The sequence below is a fragment of the Vicugna pacos genome, chromosome 1 (assembly GCF_048564905.1).
Source record: "Vicugna pacos chromosome 1, VicPac4, whole genome shotgun sequence".
Lineage (NCBI taxonomy): Eukaryota > Metazoa > Chordata > Mammalia > Artiodactyla > Camelidae > Vicugna > Vicugna pacos.
In genome coordinates, this window is record NC_132987.1 from 11,105,396 (window position 1) to 11,119,618 (window position 14,223).

Below are 14,223 nucleotides of genomic sequence, written 5' to 3' on the forward strand. Positions count from 1 at the left end.
GCCTAATGTGCATTTTACAAAAATGGGCAGCACTGGCATTCTGAAAAACAGTCCTCTGTTTCCCGGAACCATTAACATTTCTTTAGAAAAAGGAAATCAAGTTCCAAGAGGAGCTAGTACTTAGGTACTTAGGTCCGCAGGAGGAAGTCCAGGCTGCCTTAGAAAATTCCTGCCGTGCAGAATGAGACTAGGTCTTTTACTCATCCGTCCATCACATCAGACACGTCAGTACTTAATTCTAGCCTTGACTTCATCTTGGGAGCAAAAAGCACGAACAGACTCTAACACTATCCGCTTTGGTCAACACTCCTTGAAAACGGGAAGCCGCCCCCTTCGGGCGTGTTGCTTACCGTCCTGCAGTCCCTGCAGACTGGCCGCCTGTAACTGGATTAAAACCCTGTGCTTTGCGGCTTAGCCGTGGTCTGGAGTGGGACGTGTGGTGGTGGGTGGGCCTCGAGGAGCCGAGAGGCCCCTGGAGAAATTCCATGGCCGAGTGGGAGGTGAGGACGAGAGAGACAAGGGGGATCCACAATTGTAGGCAATCCTACCTCGGATCACAGCCTTTCTGGGTTTTCTTCCTGGCTCTCTGTGACTCAGAGGATTCATGAAGTAGCACTTTCACTGCTTTAGTTCAGTGGGAAAAAAAAAATGAGGAGTTTCGACACCATCAAAACAACCCGCTCTGAAGTAAAATTTTGGCTATCCCTAAATGTTGTGTGCTAGACACCCAATTCTCAGTTTCTTTAAAAAAAAAATTTAAATAGCTGATGGTTTGGGTGTCAATTACTGTAAATTCAAGATACTACTAGTGTTATAAAGGCAGTTTTATCTTAAATTGGTAATAAAGCAACCCTGTTTAAAAATGCATGGCCACTTCTTTGAATTGAAACTTCACTGTCATCTATGTGTCTCCTTACTTATTCTCTGCCAGCTGTTTGTCCCATTTCCCTTAATAATCAAAAGACAAAATTGCCTCATTCCTCTTAAACCCCTGAATCAACCAACACCTGTCTTGTGCATCAGTCAGGCCTTGCTACCCACCACAGTCACCACGTGTGGCCCCCTCCTCCTCGCCCGGGTGCTACACATTTTTCTCTGCACACTTACCTTTCCTTCTTTCCTCCAGGCTCAAAGGATGACTCTCTCCTCCTCTTCAAGCCCATCATCACCTTTCTGCTTATAGAAAAATGTGGTTAGAAAGCCGTACACATCATTTCTATTAAGTATTGTAAAATGATAAACTATCCCACTGCAGCAAAAATTTCCTCTAAATAAATCAAGGTGGACTGATGTCTGGAGACACTCAGGTTTATTTTAAAACTGATTATTCTGCCTGCTACATTCCTACATCGGTCATTATATTTGTGCCATTTTTTTATCCCATAATGCATTATATTTTCCATGTTTACAAGTGAGGTTTCATAATTTAATTTAGATTATGCCCCTGGGGATAAGGGAAGATAGCAGAGGTCTGTTTATCTCTCTAACTGTTGGATTTCCTCAGTCTTTAGGACTACGCCTTTGCTCACCTCTGTGTCTCCCTAAGCCCTCTCTTCACACTCTCCAACTCAGTTACCAACTATGCACTGACTGCCCACAGATTTTTCTCTCCTGCCTAAAACCTTCAAGGAGCTCCTCCTTACATATACAATGCTTTATTTGATACATGATTTGTTATCCCTTCTCATGCTTTGAATGGATAAGTGAACAAATCAGTTACATGTTTCTAAATCCCGCTTTGGGGGAAATAAGAAGAGAAAAAAATACATTCATTTCAAGCACATTCCAGGTACTCACAACTCTAGGACATAGCTCACCTTCTGTCTGCACGTATACCTTGTTTCTTTCTAGGTTTGCTACTTCCGCAGATTCAAGAATGCTTTGCCCAGAAGTTGCCTCTGCTCTTTCACTGTAGGCTCCACGTGCTGTAGCATCGACTCTCGAGTCCTCTGTGTCATGGAGTGAATCGGAGTCTCGTTGTGGACATAGAGTTGCCTTTTCTCCAGCCACGCCTCCAGCACCACTGTGCTGAATGCCACACCCCCGCATGATATTTTGTGATATTCCAAATGAGGAATTGACTTATAGCGAGAGAAGGATAGCAAAGAGCTGGTGCGTGTAGGATTCACTAGTCTGAGCACACACTTGGTTTCCTTGCATAGAAAATGTGCCCTTAATAGGATGATGGCAGGGTTTGTGGGGAACTGTCCTGCCACCAGCTGGGAGACCCCACATGGTGGGCTTTGGGTGCTGTCTCATGAGATGGGTATGTGTGAGCGCGTAGGGTGAAGGGTTTGTTTACAGCCTACCTGTGGGCTCAAGAATCAGGTGATGAAAGGGAGGTAGGCTCAGCACGATTTTTCCTAGTGAATCAACTCGGAAAAACTGTGCTCTCCCTTGCTGTCACTCTAGGATCTGTTGCAGGTTTCGATGCTTTAGCACTTTAGAAATGAAAGCGTCTACACCCAATGCCTCCCTTGGGTTGTAATCTGAGACTGTCACCCGGCTATCTGGGGCTTCTGTGAACAGATCAAGTTCGTTACAATGTTGGCTTTGGGAATTGATACTCAGGATCAAGGAGAAATAAGGCTGCTCTCGTACAGTGGGGGCTGGAAGAGGGACCGCAGTCCTCCGGGTGCTCCCGTGGTGGTCAGACCCCTGAGAGATGGAGGTCAGCCATCTCGCCAGGTGTTAGGGGACACTTGGTGGTGGGCCGGTGATGCGGGTTGGTAAAAAGAATTTACCAAAGGCAAGGGAAAGTTTAAGAACAAAGGAAAGTTTAATAGGTTCGCTGCTACAGGCAACAGCGGGCCGCATAGGCGACAGGTGCCTGTGTGTCTGCCGAGTGTGAACGTGCGGGTTCTTTCATTGAGGAAGGGGCTGTGAATGCAAAGGGACGAGGGAACAGATTTCTGATTGGCTATACGTGAGGTAAGGGGCTGTGGTATAAGGGAGGAGAGTGGATTTATGACTCCAGTAAGATGGAGACGTGAACTTGACACGAACAAGGCAGTGGAATTTATGACCCCAATAGGAGACCTGGGCCGGGACAAGCCAGCCTGAGCTAGGGTGAGGCTGGCCATTTCCCAGGGCTGTTAACTCTGCGAAGCCAGACACGTTAGGGAAGGGTGCACCTTGCTTTCTTGAGGGATTGCAGGTGGACATCTGAGAGCCCAGGAATCGGGGTCGCAGGGCCATGGCAGGCACCAGCTGGCACTGCACCAGCTAAAGAGCCCTGAGCAGCGGAGGCCAAAATAACTGGGAGCGAGGCCCCGGAGAAAGAAGCCACAGATATCAACTGCTGACAAGGGGCTAGCTGTAAAGACGAGTCCTATGACCCTGTAGTTTCCAGTCATACTTCCTTCCTTTCATGATTTGCTGATATTTATGCCAACTTGAAAATTTATATACCTTATTAACTCACTTCTCTTTCCTTTTCCTGTATGCTGTGGTGTTATGTAGCATGTGTTAGAAATGGTGAACCATCCGGTCGAGTCCAGAAGGCGGAATCGTGGCAGAGATGGGAGGACTGACATCATCGAGGGACCCCCAACTAGACCTGGATGCGGGGATCCGTGAGGCTGTAAGGTTTCTCCTTAAAGGGGACGAGTCCTTTAGAAATGAGGGGATAAATGCATGACACCATCCAGGAGGCATCTCAGGGTTTGGTTTGGGAGGTGTGGCATTGAGCAGCTGAAGGAGTGAGGTGTGCAGGTCATCTGTGTTTCTGCTGGCTACTCAGCACCCCACCCCCTGCTTCCACGTTTGGCAAGTCCCCTTTTGTGAGTCCTGATAGCAGGCAGGTTCTATTTCTAGTTAGAATTTTTAAAGGATTGGTGCTCTGTTGTCCAGCAGTCTTGGCAGCCGAGAAGCAGGCACTCAGCGTAGGCGTGGGCCGTCACCCTCGCTCGGGCTGGATCTGAGTCCGGCGGTAGAGAGATAGAGCAGTTACCATTGGTGAAGAAGACATTTTGCAAGGGAGCAGCATCCAGAAGCTGCCACAGCATTCAGGTCCTGCTGCCCAAGGCAAGTCCGTGTGCCCAACGCACCATGAGGCCAAACAAACTGAATCATCAGAGTTTGGAGCAGAGAAAGGTTTACTGCAGGGCTGAGCAAAGAGGATGGGGTGACTCATGCCCAAGAAAACCCTGAACTCCTCAAAGGGTCTGAGCAAAGCTTATTTAACAGCCAGGTTGGGGCGGGGGTCACAGGTACAAGATCAGCTTGTGCACAATTCCCTGACTGGTTTATGCTGAGGGAACAGGGAGGTCAACACTGTCAGCCCCTAGGTGCCGGGTCTGGGGGCCACGGGTTCTGGATCATCGGGTAGTTAATTTCTTCCCTTTGGTGGTGGTTTTAAATGTCTGAACAACTCAGGAAGTATGCATGAGACACCGTTATCAGAGAGGAGCTAGAGGAGAGGTTAGCGGGGAGGGGTCTGACCCTGGAAGGCCGCCGGGTCCTGCTCGGCTACAGCCCGAGTAGAAGTGAAAGCGTGAGTCCTTCCAGACTGGGTCTGCGCCCAGGTGTGGCGTGGCTGCTGGGTGCCCGCTCGTGTTCCCCGCTGTTTTCTGAGCTCAGGCCCCTGGATCTTATGATAATTCTGGAAGCTACCTAATATCTTTTCAATAGATGCCTTTCTGTATTTACATCATCCACACTCACCTTCTGATTCTTCCAGCTTAGAAGCCTGCGTTGTGTGCCGAGGACACCGCAGAGCATTTGAGCCCCAGCCCTGAGGATCGGGTGTTCTGAACCACATGCGTGTGGGATGCAGGCTACGCTCCAAAGGAACCCAGGACCCAGCTCACTCCAAAGCCTCCAGAAAGGCCTGCTTGGCTGCATTAAAGCAACATCTGTATACAGCTGTTTATCCTCAGCGGTGGGGGAGTGAGGTTAGCCCTGCGGCCGCCCGGCTCCATGATTCACAGAGACTGTCTCACTGGTCTGAGTCATCGGAAACCTCAGGTGGGCTGTGGAGGCCTGGGAAATGTTTGTGGTGGTTTCATCCTGATCTTGCAAAAGGAATATGATCCGTAAACCCTGCCTGCTGGCCTCAAAATACAAAGGAGGCATTAACATAAAATTTTTAAAAAACAATTGAGTGACCTAAAGAGGGGATAAGTAGAAGGAAGTGGGGTCCAAAAACCTGTGGTTATTGCATCCACAAAGATGAAAAAGGATCAAAGGGCGGGTGGGAGTTTTGCTGAGACCTTGCAGTGGAAATCAGCAAGGAGCTTATTAATACAAAAAAAGGAAGACAAGTTTCCAAATTAGCAAAAAACAGACGAATCCTTTTCTGAGCTCCTTGGGAGATCATTAGCTCATCACAGAGCTTGGAGAACACGGGCAATTTGAATTATCCAGTTGTTTATTGAAGAAGAGTTAAGCAGAGCATGCTTATCTGTTTTTTAATGTGAAAAAGATGGGGATTTTCAGAATTCTCATGAATAGAAAGGAACTATTGAAAATGTAACCAGGGCAGGCAAATCAGATAATAGAGGTGGAAATGGGGTGTGTTTATGACCTTAGCAAGACAAATGAAAACAATTTTAGATTGAATTGAACCTGAGGGATACAGAAGTTCAAGGATTAAAGGGGAAATCGTGGGGGGAGTGGCTCAGTGGTTGAGCGCGTGCTTAGCATGCACGAGGTCCTGGGTTCAATCCCAGTGTCTCCATTAAATACAACAGTAATAAATCAATAAATCAACCTAATTACCTTTCCCCAAAAAACAAAAAGAAGATAAAAGGGAAATCGTGTGGTTCAGTCAGAGAGAAAAAGCCAGCATTTCAAATGCGTATAGATAGGTAGATAGTGAAATACATACTCTATAAAGGTAATTCCAGCCAAAGACTTCTTTGGTTCTTGCGGTGCAGGAAGTAATTTTACAAAAACTGAAAACAAGGACACAATACTTTATGCTCATCCATGGTGTTAGCTTATAATAGTGTATAAAAATAATTCATAGTTTCAAGGATTAAGGTTGTGGTGTGGCCAAGTTAGCGAAAACCTGAAGTTAGTCAGGCCTGAGTCTGAATCCTGGCTCTGGCACCTTATGCTTGCTGCTGTGACAAAGTCCCACTGGCTGAGGGCTTCAAACAGCGGACACTTAGTTCTCACAGTCCTGCAGGCTGGGACTCTGAGATCAAGGTGGCAGCAGGGCTGGTTCTTTCTGAGGGCCCCGTGGGAAGGTTCTGCTCCAGGCCTTTCTCCTTGGTCTGTAGACGGCCGTCCTCCCTCTTTGTGTTCACACCCCCTGCCCTCTGGGCGCGTCTGTGTTCAGATTCTCTCTTTTGATAAGGACACCAGTCAGATGGATTAGGACCCACTCTAATGACCTCACTTTAATTTAATTACTTCATTAAAGACCCTATCTCGAAATACAACAGTAACATTCTGAGTTACTGGGGGTTAGGACTTCAACATATCAATTTTTAGGAGACACAATTCAGCCTCTTAAAGTCAGTGTGTTTTCTTGGGCCGATCACTTAATTCTTCTGAGACATCTCTCTTATCTTTAAGACAGGGATAAAAGGCTGTTGTAATATGAGAGGTAAACCTCCCACACCTGGTTGGCACAAAGTAAAAACTAAAAAAAGTCAATAAATGTCGCTGCTATTATTGTTGTAATAAAATATAGCATTAGTGTTAAAAGCAGAGAAAAGAAAACTCTCAAATATACATGTATATTTTTAAGTAGTCTTCCTTTTTTAAATTTTTATTTATTTTTTAATTGAGTTAGCATTGATTTATAAAATTATATGTTTCATATGGACAATATCATATTTCTATTGCTAGGTCTACAGTTTGCTTATCACTAAACATTTAGTTTCCATTCATTACTACACAGTTAATCTTTACCTAGTTCACTCTCCCCTCCTCCTCTTCCCCTTTGGTGCAGATAATCTCCCAATTATTCACAGATGTAAAGGGAGAAGTATTTTTAAATTACATCACTCCAGCACCGTCATTACTCCACAGTACTTTTCTCTGAGCCTCACAAACGAGGTGTCAAATTTCCTACCCAGATACCGTTTCAGGTAAAAAAACAAAAACAAAAACAAAAAAAGGCAGTGAAAAGGGAGAGTTAGAGTATACCAAATTTCTTGTATACTTGCATCCTACTTTTTCTAACCACTTTTAAACCAGAGGGTTCTGTTGCAGGTGAAGCTGAGAGAAGCCAGCAGGGGGCAGCAAAGAGCCAGGCAGGTGGGCTGGCCGAGGGAGTCTGGCTTACAGGAGGTGTGGGAGCCATCTTGGCAGGTGTGTCTCCCTCTAGGCCAGTGGTCCTCCATTTTGGCTGCACAGTAGAACCACCTGGGAAATGTTTAAAAACTCCTGGTATCCTCATCAAAGTCCAGACAGACTGATCAAACTAGAATTTCTAGAACTGGGAGTCAAGCATCAGTGTTCTTTAAAGAGTTCCTGTTGTCCTAACATGTAGCCAAGTGGCAGGGGGTGGGGGTGGGGTCGCTGCTTCGGAGAAGAGGTTACATTGAAGGGGACACTGGGGCTTATGTACCTGTCCAAGAGACCAGGGCAGCCCTCCCCACTAACTAGGTCCCGGAGCACCTTTGACTTACAGATCACTCTTAGGAAGGAGAAAGGTAAGTGGGAGAAGGCTCAAGGCCAGTGCTTAGGAACTTTGCAGAATGAACAGAGGTTTTTAAAGAGTTTTATGGAAGGAGAGTTTATGGATCATAGACTTAAAAGCTTATGGAGGGAGGAGAAATTCTGCCTCAACTCAGCCCGCCTTACGCTCTTGACAAGAGTTAGAATATGGATGGGGAGAGTTTAACATGTCTGTGAGGAAAGACAGTTGTGACAATTACACCTGTTTGCTTAAAGTGTGACAGTCACCTGAGCAGGTTGTTGGAGGTGGTGGCATTTGGAAGCCATTGGTCAACCTTTTTTTTTTTTTTTTTCTGCTGGGACTCAAATAATATTGGCATTTTTCAAGCCCTATCATGCAGGCATTTTAATAAACAATCCATTTCGAAGTCCTGAAAGTTGTCAGAGCAGAGACATGTCTCTCTGAAGCAGCGATTCTCAAAATGCAGCGTCGGCCAGGTTTGTCGGCACACAGGTAGCTGGGCCCCTGGGGTTTCTAATTCAGAGGGGCTTATGAATTTGCTCCTTTCAGAAGTTCCCAAGTGATGCCAGTGCTGCTGGTCTGGGGACCACACTTGGAGAACCACTGCTTCAAAGGGAAACATTGTTATCATTCTGTGAAGAGGATAGTTCATGACTGTGGAGGCACCTGGAGAATGCTTAGCTCAGAGACGTCAATTCTGTACACTGGACTCACCTGGGAAGGAGTAAGAATACTGATATCTGGGTCCCACCCCCAAAGAGTCTGTTAGAGTTGACCTGGCAAGAGGCCTGGGCATCTGGATTTTTCAATCTGCAGGCGACTCAAATCTGCAGCCAGAGGTGAGAGCCATTCGCTAGCCAGCCAACATCCTGGCCCTAGCTGGTCTTTCCTTGTGTGTCTGGACAGCCTCAGAGGTGACGTGGTCAAGACGATGAGTAGTCCCAGCTGACATTTGTCAAATGCTTTTTTGGGGGATCTGCACAGTTTGAAGCACTTCATGTGGATTATCTCATTTAGACTTTGGGCTAAGAGATGTGTTACCCATGACCCCGAAAAGAATAGTGTCTAGGCCCCATGGCTCTGCGCAAATTAGTAGCAATGGTTGAGACTCGGCAAAAATATATTGGCTCCAAAACACAAAAGGAAAACTGAAAAATTGAAATTAATATGAATCATTTTGATAATAAACGATAAAATGCTGTAAAATACTTTTAAAATGATTACTTATATTTAATGAGTGTGAGTGCTTTTGAAAAAATACACTTACGATTTCGTAAAGTCAGACTCTCAAAGGGCTAGTGCCTGTTAATGTCTTCAAATGGCCCTGCTCACCAGAACTTTACGTGATAGAAATTATTATTAATGCCACTTTATAGCAGATACCCATGAGGCACAGAGGATTTAAGTAATTTGCTTTAAGTCACACAGCTAAGTAGCAGGTAAAGAAAGAACTCAGACACTTGGACTTTGTCAGTCAGTATAATGCAATGTATCCACCCCCTCAAACACACACACACACACACACACACACACACACACACACACACACACACACACACACTCGCACGCCTTTTGAAAAAATTGCCCAGGGAAGTTATAAAGGAATTGTGATTTGCGGCTGTTTTAAAGCCTTTCCAAGACTCTGTGGCTCAGTAAATGATCTGGCCTGAGTTCAGCAGGCAGCTGACAGCAGCTCCGCAGGAAGGTCCTGCAGGCTTTGTGGCAGTGACACCCCAGGAGGTGAGCCATGTGGCAGCCCCGCATCAGGACCACTGATTCACAATCTTGGTTGGCAGCACAGGTCTTAAATATTGCCTAAAAAGAGGAAAAGGTTAGAAAAGAATTCAGAAGACTCCTTTGACTCACTTTAAAATGATAAGCCCTTGAGCATTATGTAGGATTTGATCCCCTTGCTTTAAAAAAAAAAAAAAAGAAAAGAAAAAGAAACCAGAAATGGGACCTGCAACCCTGGGCGCCTTGGCCATCCTCCGGTGGGTACCAGGGGACCAGGATGGGCAGGCAGCCCTGAGGACTCCGGGGCTCTGGGAATGACACCTCCTGGCGTTTTCCACAAGACCAATGCCAGAGAAGAGATGCGCTCTGTTTTCCCTGCAGAGGTTTTTGCAGGATGCCCTGAACCTTGACATAGTGTTGGACACCACATATGCCCACACAGCAGGGAGAGAGGAGGGAATGCTAGGCTGATGGCTTAGCAGACAAATATTTACTTAAAAAATTGTCACCCTCTGGCTTGGAAACTGATCATCACGCCTGAGTTTGGGATTCTTTCTCCTCTTCTGCCATCTGGTGGTGCTTCTAACACACACACACACACACACACACACACACACACACACGCACACTGTCCCAGACCCCAGCTGTCCTTTTCTACGGTATTTGTTTTGTTTTCCAGGTCATTATCAGACAAATCATGAAGTCACGTTCTAAGGAAATGTGAACATTTTTATTTGGTGTTCAAGTCAGGGTGATAGCTTATGATTATTTTTATATACCAGAGAGTTTTATTTCTGCTAAATATTTTGCTTCTAAAATTTGAGCAGTTATGCAACATTGTTAAATAATACGACTGTGAAGATGTACAAATCTACACTTTAAACAGAAGAGGAAATCAAGACATGCAACTCCACTAAACTGTGATATTTATTTAAACCTATGAAACACTAGTTGCTGTGGTATCAGGTACTGAGAGAAAAAATACTGTATAAAAAATTGCCTTTTGAAATGAGTACTCGACTGCAGCCCATGACTGATTTTCTAGTGTCATTAGGTTGTTGCCACGATTACACTTGGAGTTAATGAAAATCAATTCAGATTCATTCACACTGTTAAAAGTTAAATTAAATCCATTTCTCAAATAATCTGAGATTTTAAAAAAAAATTCCCTTTACCAGCCTTGGAGATTTTATGTAAAATTCCAGGTCTCTACCTTCTCTGAAGAAATGAGAACATTTGGCGCATGTTAGCCCATTCCTGCAGCTGCCGCCTTCTCCGCAATGGCTGCATCTATAGGTCTTCAGGGTTAGGGATCCAGGGCAGGGTCATCCCTCTTCCTTCTTAAATACGAACTGACAAGTACGCTTTCCCCTCGAACCCAGGTCAAGTCACAGAGCAGCGGAGGAAAACCTCATCATAGAAAGACTCAAACACAAAATTATAAGTAATGAATAAAGAGACTTCCTATCACTGTGTCCATGTCTCCGAGTGAAACCAGCAATTAAAACATGAAAAATAGAGAAATGAAATGCACGCTTGGGAAGTGTTAACTGAATGTTTTGATTTACTGATTGTCAACATGTAATTAAGTCTATGGCAACCAGTGCACATAAGAAGCCTGAACATGATTTGTGGTTTAAAGGCTACAGTGAATAATTTTCCAGGCTTGAAAATTAGTTTGAAAATTCTTGGTTGAAAAGTGTTTTAGAATACTGATGTTGTTAGTCAAAAATTGATTGAAATGCTTGAAAACTATGCCTGCCAAAAGAAAACTGAACGTAATTTGTTGATTAAAGGAGACAATGAATACTGAAGGCTTGAACATTGTCAGTTTTGCCTTATGTGTATCATTTTTACCTACGCTGAATTCCCAGCTCAGCTTCTCAGTTCTATTTGTGTAGATGGAATAAAAAAAAAAACAATCGAAGCTTCCTGAAGCCTTTCATGGATTTGGAGTAACTGATACTACTGTTCTTACTGTATAATATATTTTTGTAATGCCTACTCCAAAGCTTCTAGCTTCTAAAGCAAAAGCTATTTCTTCAAGCTGACAGCCAGGCTACTGTTTTGTAATATAATTTTAGAACTAGAAAACATCAAAAAAAAAAAATCTACCCCACCACAAGAAACAGGAGCAGAGAAGAGTCTTGATTTGTCCAAGATCAGAGCTGCGGAAAAGAGATGAAATGAAGTCGAGGTTTGTGGCCTCTCCTTCCAGCTTCACCGCCCTTTACAGGAATTCGGGGCATAATCAACAAAGTAAATTTCATCATTTACATTAATATTAAGTCAACTTCTTTTTTTTAACATTTTTTTTATTGAGTTATAGTCATTTTACAATGTTGTGTCAAATTCCAGTGTAGAGCACACTTTTTCAGTTATGTCAGCTTCTAAAACTGGTCCATTTTCTCGTGAAGTCGCTTGGTGGGCACATTTTGCTGTGCTTTATAAACTGGTTCAGTAAGATACCGGCATTGGGCAGGTCAGGAAGATGGCAGAAACTCTCCTCTAAGAGGGTGACTCCAGGATTCCCCAGCTTTGATGTCTTTTTGAATGAACTACTGGATCCAGAGGTCCCAGGCACCTCCCTGGTGAATTCCCCTGGTGCTGCAGCCTCCTTCTGGATGGCGTGCAGAAGGCATCAGGCTGGAGGCCAGGATCCTCTGGGAGACTCACGGCCGGGAGCCGGGACAGGGGACATGCCTGACTCTCAGATTCCCAGAGTGGCCAGTATCTAAGGATAAAAGGTGATATTGAATACGGGTTATTTTAATATGTGTCTAACTTTTTATTTTAAAATTGCCTTTTTCATCTGGTGTCCAAAAACAATTTCAAGTGAGGATTTTCCAAGTCTCTGGGCTGTGAATTGAGATCGGGGACAGTTTGAAGCTGCGAGTTATTTTTTTCACCAGAGCTAACTAAGCCGTTGGTTTCCACGTGTATTTTTGACACCATGTTCAGAAATGATGTCTTTAAAAATAAAACGTTAAATAGCTTGCCCACTTTCTCACCAGTTGATTGTTTTTCAGTAGATGACTTTGGCTTGTAGCTGTGAATTTAATGTACTTGAAAGTCGAAAGTAATCCTTTAGAAAATACACACAGCTCAGTCAAATATATTTGCTCATAAAAACTTCTGCCTCTTCTGTAAGCACTGAACCAGAGACAGGTACATTCTCATTGCTTGTCACTAAAAACACTCATGTAAAACTGCCTGTAGCTGTTGGAGTTTAGACCTACATACAATGGTGCTTTTGTTCAGCAGTTTTACTTTAATCTGAATGTGCAAAGACTTTCAGCAACTGGTCTTTATGGGCCTACATGCCACATAATGTTGACAAAACAGCACTTTATTGACATGTAAAAAGCCTTTCCAGTCAAACAAGTAGGCAGAGAGATCTATTTTTCCTCTTAATATGAATGTGAATCTTGTGCCTCCTGGTTCAGGTATTTTGAAACCTTCGAGGGGGTGGATTGCCCTGTGCTTTATGTAAAACGTACCCAGTTTGGTGCTGCAGCCTGTCCTCTGAATGTGATGCAGGAGTGCATTCATCCCCACCCCACCCCATCCCACTGCCCTCTTTAAAAAGAAAAAACTCAGAGCCATTTCCCCGCTATGGAAGCTGGGTTGATTGCCCTAGGTCTAGAAACTCAGAGGACACTTGTGAGAGCCAGCTACCGTGTAAGATGTCTAACCATATTGAGACCATCCCACTGGAGAGGACCCTTGTCGGCTCCCTGGCTGACAGCCCGGCTCAGCCCCAGCCAACAGCCAGCATCAACTGCCAGCCGTGCGGGTGCGCCATCTTGGATGTCCGGCTCCTTGGAGCCCTAAGAAGACTGCAGGTCCAGAAGCCATCTACTGCAACCCCATGAGAAATTCCAGGTAAGATTGCCCAACTCGGCATTTTGCCCAGAGAGAATTTTGTAAGACTGCTAGACAGGATACTAGTTGACAGTTGGTGAAGGATCCAGGGGACGCTGATGTTAGTGGTAGAAATATTTAGATCTTATAAATCCATAATAATCTCAAATGTAACTCCTACATTTCTTTTAAAGGCAAAATCAGTGAGACTCTCCCTCCCACCCAACTTTTCCGTCTATCTCTTTTCCCATTTGCCCATAACCTCTATCAAAGTGCCTGCTGTCATTGTGTGACTCTGGCTTTTCTTTGAAGCCTCACTCCAGCTGCACTGGCACGTGAACGTTTGTGAGAATGCAAGGGCCCCGCTGTCCCCACACCACCCTGGGCTTGACACCACCATTATGTCTGCATTTCTCTTCTACTTGCCTCCCTTCTTGGGTTTGAATCCACTCCCAGGTCTCTTTGCTGTTCAGTGATACTTTCCCCTCCCATTTCTTTTCCAAATGTATTTCTCTTTTTTTCAAAACACTACCAATCCCATCCCCTCCCTTTTATTTTTTATTTCTTTAAAAAATTTCTTGTTTATTGAAGTGTAGTTGATTTGCAATGTTAGTTTCAGGTGTACAGCCAAGCAGTTCAGTTATACATATACAGACATATACATTTTTTCTTTTCAGATTATTTTCTATTACATGTTAGAAAATTGAATATAATTCTCTGTGCTAGACAGTAAGTCCTTGTTGTTTATTTATTTTATATGTAGTAATGTGCATCTATTAATCCCAAACTCCTAACTTATCCCTCCCTTTTAAACTGCATCAACTATGGACATTCAATTGTGAAGAAATTTGCACAATGATAATTGTGGAGAACGCCTAGAAGAAGAGAGAGAACTTAAAATTATTTAGTCTGGAAAAAGTATTGTTTAGAAAGTTTTACACACATGAAATAGAAAGCAATTGACTTTAGTCACATAATAAGATGGATGCAGCTAAGTGAAGGCAGGACGCAAAGGGTGATTCTTTGTG

At 44.2% G+C, this 14,223-nt stretch overlaps 1 long non-coding RNA gene across 1 annotated transcript; it reads left to right on the forward strand.

Annotated features, from left to right (window-relative positions):
* The first annotated feature begins 3,445 nt into the window (after positions 1-3,445).
* LOC140700588 (uncharacterized) lies at positions 3,446-11,143 on the forward strand. Its single transcript, XR_012079099.1, has 3 exons — positions 3,446-3,583; positions 4,682-4,968; positions 10,714-11,143. It is a non-coding gene; the product is annotated as an uncharacterized lncRNA (long non-coding RNA).
* Positions 11,144-14,223: the final 3,080 nt, after the last annotated feature.